This window comes from Ictalurus punctatus, chromosome 22 (genome assembly GCF_001660625.3).
Source record: "Ictalurus punctatus breed USDA103 chromosome 22, Coco_2.0, whole genome shotgun sequence".
NCBI classification, from domain to species: Eukaryota; Metazoa; Chordata; class Actinopteri; order Siluriformes; family Ictaluridae; genus Ictalurus; species Ictalurus punctatus.
The window spans coordinates 4,902,757-4,908,710 of record NC_030437.2 but is presented as its reverse complement, the minus strand read 5'-3'; positions in this window follow the sequence as shown (position 1 = coordinate 4,908,710).

Sequence of the window (5,954 nt, the reverse complement as noted above, 5' to 3'; positions counted from 1 at the left end):
TTATTATTTTTATTAAACGCAGAGAGATACTGATAACTCGGTGGTTATCGTTTTTAGGGATCCAAGCAGTGAACGTACTGTTCCTAATAAACTGCTATAACTGTTTCCGTTGGCAAGCACATTACCAAAGTTATCTGGAATTATGTGCATGCGTGGAGCCCGGTTTAATGTCAAATTTCACCTTAACACCAAGCCCAACTTTTTAATCGCGCTGCTTAACGAGTTTTAAATGAATTCTGTATCACCAAAACATCAGGAACGACCCGGCTAACCCCTCATACTCCTCTTCATCTTCCTCCACTGGCTTTCCTGTAGCCGCCTGCATCAAATTCAAGGCCTTGATGCTCACCTATAAGACCCTGTCTGGAACAGCACCCTCCTACCGCACCTCCCTCCTGAAGGCTTACGTTTCCTCATGCAATCTGCGATCAATTAGCGACCGGCACTTAGTAGTACCTTCTCAGTGTGGCTCAAGGTCCCTTTCAAGAACGTTCAAACTAAATGTGGTGGAATGAACTTCCAACCTCAATCCAGACCACAGAATCTCTCACCATCTTCAAAAAACAGCTAAAGATCAACTTCTTCCGTGAACACTAACCAACCCATTAAAAAAAAAAAAAAAAAATTCACGTACACCTCTACTCTGCACACTTTGCTTCATAAGGAACTCAATTAATGGATCTTGTATGGTAGGACTACTTGCATTGTGCTCTACTTGATATATCGCTTTGCATGTATTTTCTCATTTGTAAGTCGCTTTGGATAAAAGCGTCTGCTCAGTGAATAAATGTAAATGTATGTGTAATTTGTTGGCATTTACTGGCCCTGATCAGCATTGGGACAGCAGGGCTGACAATGTTTTTGCGGCCTTAAAATCCACCTTGTCAGCCTTTTTGGTCCAAAGGTAGAAAGTTGGATTTAATGGTTGCTGAAAGATTCTTGGCCCAGCTGAAGCAAAATTCCCCCAATGTTGACAAAGTGTATTTACATGCAGCCTTTCATGATCAGCATTTGTTGGCATTTACTGGTCCTGATCAGCATTTGTCTGCATTTACCGGCCATGATCAGCATTTGGTGGCATTTTTCCAGCCGTGATCAGCATTTGGCAGCATTTACTGGCCCTGATTAGCATTTGGCAGCATTTACCGGCCCTGATCAGCATTTGGCTGCATTTACCGGCCCTGATCAGCATTTGGCGGCATTTACCGGTCCTGATCAGCATTTGTCTGCATTTACCGACCATGATCAGCATTTGTCTGCGTTTACCAGCCCTGATCAGCATTTGGCGGCATTTTCCGGCCCTGATCAGCATTGGGACAGGACAGTTGATGATGTTTTTGCTGCCTTTAAATCCACCTTGTCTGCCTTTTTGGTCCAATGGTAGCAAGTTTTATTTAATGGTTGCTGAAAGATTGTTGGCCCAGATGAAGCAAAGTTCCCCCAATCAGCATTTGTCAGCATTTACTGGACGTGATTGGCAATTGGCGGCATTTACCGGCCCTGATCAGCATTTCTCTGCGTTTACCGGTCCTGATCAGCATTTTGTGGCATTTACAGGCCCTGATCAACATTTGGCGGCATTTACTGGCCCTGATCAGCTTTTGTCTGCATTTACCGGCCATGATCAGCATTTGGTGGCATTTTTCCAGCCATGATCAGCATTTGGCGGCATTTACTGGCCCTGATCAGCATTTGGCAGCATTTACCGACCGTGAATAGCATTTAGCGGCATTTACCGGCCCTGATCAGCATTTGGCGGCATTTACCGGCCCTGATCATCAGTGGGACAGCAGGGCTGACAATGTTTTTGCCATCTTTAAATACACCTTGTCGGCCTTTTTGGTCCAATGGTAGAAAGTTGGATTTAATGGTTGCTGAAAGATTGTTGGCCCAGCTGAAGCAACATTCCCCAAATGTTGACAAAGTGTATTTACAACCTTTCATGATCAGCATTTGTCTGCATTTACCCACCCTGATCAGCATTTGGCAACATTTACCGGCCCTGATCATCATTTCGTGCCATTTACCGGCCATGATCAGCATTTGCCTTCATTTACATGCCCTGATCTGCATTTGGCTGCATTTACCCACCCTGATCAGCATTTGGCGGAATTAACAGGCCCTGATCACCATTTGTTGGCATTTACCAGCCCTGGTCAGCATGTGTCTGTAATTTACAGGCCCTGATAAGCATTGGGACAGCAGGACTGACAATGTTTTTGCTGCCTTTAAATCCACCTTGTCTGCCTTTTTTGGCCCAATTATAGCAAGTTGGATTTAATGGTTGCTGAAAGATTGTTGGCCCAGCTGAAGCAAAGTTCCCCCAGTGTTGACAAAGATCAGCATTTGTCTGCATTTACTGGCCCTGATCAGCATTTGGCGGCATTTACTGGCCCTGATCAGCATTTGGCGGCATTTACCGGCCCTGATCAGCATTTGGGACAGCAGGGCTGACAATGTTTTTGCCGCTTTTAAATCCACCTTGTTTGTCTTTTTGGTCCAATGGTGGCAAGTTGTATTTAATCATTGCTGAAAGATTGTTGGCCAGGTGAGTGACAGACAAGAAGAGGGAGAGACAAGGAGGCAGACAAGGAAAGGGAGAGATTAAAAGAGGGGGAGAGACAAGAAGACAGGCAAGGTGAGGAACAGAGAAGGAGACAGACAAGGTGAGTGACAGACAAGGAGACAGATAAGGTGAGTGACAGACAAGGAGACAGGCAAGGAGAGGAACAGACAAGGAGAGTGAGACAAGGTGAGTGACAGACAAGGTGAATGACAGACAAGGAGAGGGAGAGATAAGGAGAGCGAGATACAAAGAGACAGACAGGGAGAGGGAGAGACAAGGAGACAGGCAAGGAGAGGAATAAACAAGGAGACAGACAAGGTGAGTGAGAAAGAGAGGGAGAGACAAGGTGAGTGACAGACAAGGAGAGGGAGAGACAAGGAGACAGACAAAAAGAGGAACAATCAAGGAGACAGACAAGGAGAGGGAGAGACAAGGAGACAGACAAGGTGAGTGACGGAGAGGGAGAGTCAAGGAGACAGACAAGGTGAGTGACAGGCAAGGTGAGGAGAGGGAGAGACATGGTGACAGACAAGGAGAGTGACAGACAAGGAGAGGGAGAGATAAGGAGCCACACAAGATGAGTCATAGACAAGGAGAGGGAGAGACAAGGTGAATGACAGACAAGGAGAGGGAGATACAAGGAGACAGACAAGGTGAGTGACAGACAAGGAGAGGGAGCCACACAAGATGACAAACAGACAGACAAGGAGAGTGACAGACAAGGAGAGGGAGAGATAAGGAGCCACACAAGATGAGTCATAGACAAGGAGAGTGAGATACAAGGAGACAGACAAGGAGAGTGACAGACAAGGAGAGGGAGAGTCAAGGAGACAGACAAGGTGAGTGACAGACAAGGAGAGGGAGCCACACAAGATGACAAACAGACAGACAAGGTGAGTGACAGACAAGGTGAGTGACATCAAGGAGACAGACAAGCAGAGGGAGAGATAAGGAGACAGACAAGGTGAGTGACGGACAAGGAGAGGGAGCGACAAGGTGAGTGACAGACAAGGAGAGGGAGAGTCAAGAAGACAGACAAGGTGAGTGACAGACAAGGAGAGGGAGAGACAAGGAGAGGAACAAACAAGGAGACAGACAAGGTGAGTAACAGACAAGGAGAGGGAGAGATAAGGAGAGTGAGATACAAAGAGACAAACAGGGAGAGAAAAAGGAGAAAAGGGGAGGGAGATACAAGGAGAGGAACAAACAAGGAGACAGAGAAGGTGAGTGACAGACAAGGAGAGACAGAGACAGGCAAGGAGAGGAACAGACAAGGAGACAGACAAAAAGAGGAACAATCAAGGAGACAGACAAGGTGAATGACAGACAAGGAGAGGGAGAGACAAGGAGACAGACAAGGTGAGTGACAGACAAGGAGAGGGAGAGACTAGGAGACAGACAAGGTGAGTGACAGACAAGGAGAGGGAGAGACAAGGAGACAGACAAGGTGAGTGAGAAGGAGAGGGAGAGACAAGGAGACAGACAAGGAGAGGGAGAGACTAGGAGACAGACAAGGTGAGTGACAGACAAGGAGAGGGAGAGACAAGCAGATGGAGAGACAAGGAGACAGACAAGGAGAGGAAGAAACAAGGAGAGAGACAAGGTTAGTGACAGACAAGGTGAGTGACATCAAGGAGACAGACAAGGAGAGGGAGAGATAAGGAGACAGACAAGGTGAGTGACGGACAAGGAGAGGGAGAGACAAGGTGAGTGACAGACAAGGAGAGGGAGTGACAAGGAGACAGACAAGGAGAGGGAGAGACAAGGAGACAGACAAGGAGAGGAACAAACAAGGAGACAGACAAGGTGACTAACAGACAAGGTGAGTGACAGACAAGGAAACAGACATGGTGACTGACAGACAAGGAGATAGACAAGGAGAGGCAGAGACAAGGAGACAGGCAAGGAGAGGAACAGACAAGAAGACAGACAAGGAGACGGACAAGGTGAGTGACAGACAAGGAGCGGGAGAGACAAGGAGACAGGCAAGGTGAGTGACAGACAAGCAGAGGGAGAGACAAGGAGACAGACAAGGTGAGTGACAGACAAGCAGAGGGAGAGACAAGGAGACAGGCAATGAGAGGAACAGACAAGGAGACAGATAAGCGGCCTTTGTCGGCATTTAGTGGCCCTGATCAGCATTTGTTGACATTTACCGGCCCTGATCAGCATTTGTCGGCATTTACCGGCCCTGATCAGCATTTGTCGGCATTTACCGGCCCTGATCAGCATTTGTCGGCATTGACCGACCGTGTACAGCATTGGGACAGGAGGGCTGACAATTTTTTGTCGCAATCCACCTTGTCTGCCTTTTGCCGAAAGGTAGCAAGTTAGATTTAATGGTTGCTGAAAGAACGTTGACCGAGCTGAAGCAACATTCTCTCAATGTTGGCAACATAGATTTACATGCAGCCTAACTTTGCCAATCGGAATTTCAGGGCAGGGGAAAATATGTCAGCCTTGATGGTCCAAAGGGTGGAAAATGAATTTAAAGGCTGGCCATCACCCCTTGGTCCTGCTGTCCACCCCTGCTTGACTGGTAAGCTGGACTTAAAGCTGGTGTAACATTTGGCAAGGTGGATTTTAAATGCATCTGGCCCAATGTTGAAAAGATGGATTTAAATGTGGCTGAATCTTTTTCAGCCCACCTGGCCAAATGTTGTATTGACATTGGCACAACACTGGCATTATTGGACACAAAATCTGTTGTCCCTGCTGGAATAAGGTTTGCCTAAGATTGTCAAAAGAATTTTTCCAACTTAGGCCAACGTTGTCCCAACAGGGCTAACAGACAATTCGTCACCATTAAGTCCACTTTGCCAATGTTACACCAGCAGAGCCTGAAATTCAAAGTGTCTGACAGTTTTGATGTACTTGGCATAAACCGGGACATGATCTCTACCTAAATGACACTGATCAACAGAACAAGGCCCAGTTTATTTTTAGAATACACTACAACCACTCCAAAATAGATACATCCCCAAACGATTGTTTGTTTTGGCGCCATAAGTCGTCACTGACTTGAAGCCGAAAGCCCTAGACAATTACCTACTCTGCCTATATGCAGCGCCAGCCCTGCTTATGGTCTATTAGATCCTGGTTGGTTTATTAGGATCCTATTTACCTACTAATCTAAGATATTTTCTCTTTTTTGGGGTTATTCTTTGGTATTAAAATTTCAATTAACTCTTTTATGCTCAGTCTAGGTCAATTAAATTTTATTTGTATAGTGCTTTTAACAATGGAAATTGTCTCAGAGCTGCTTTACAGAAACATTTAAACACAGGTTACAGATTTTAAGTGTGTGAATTTATCCCTTTTGAAAATATTTAAAATGATTTCTCAATCGGATACCTTCACTTCAGATAAATTTGAGTTTGGTTCAGCA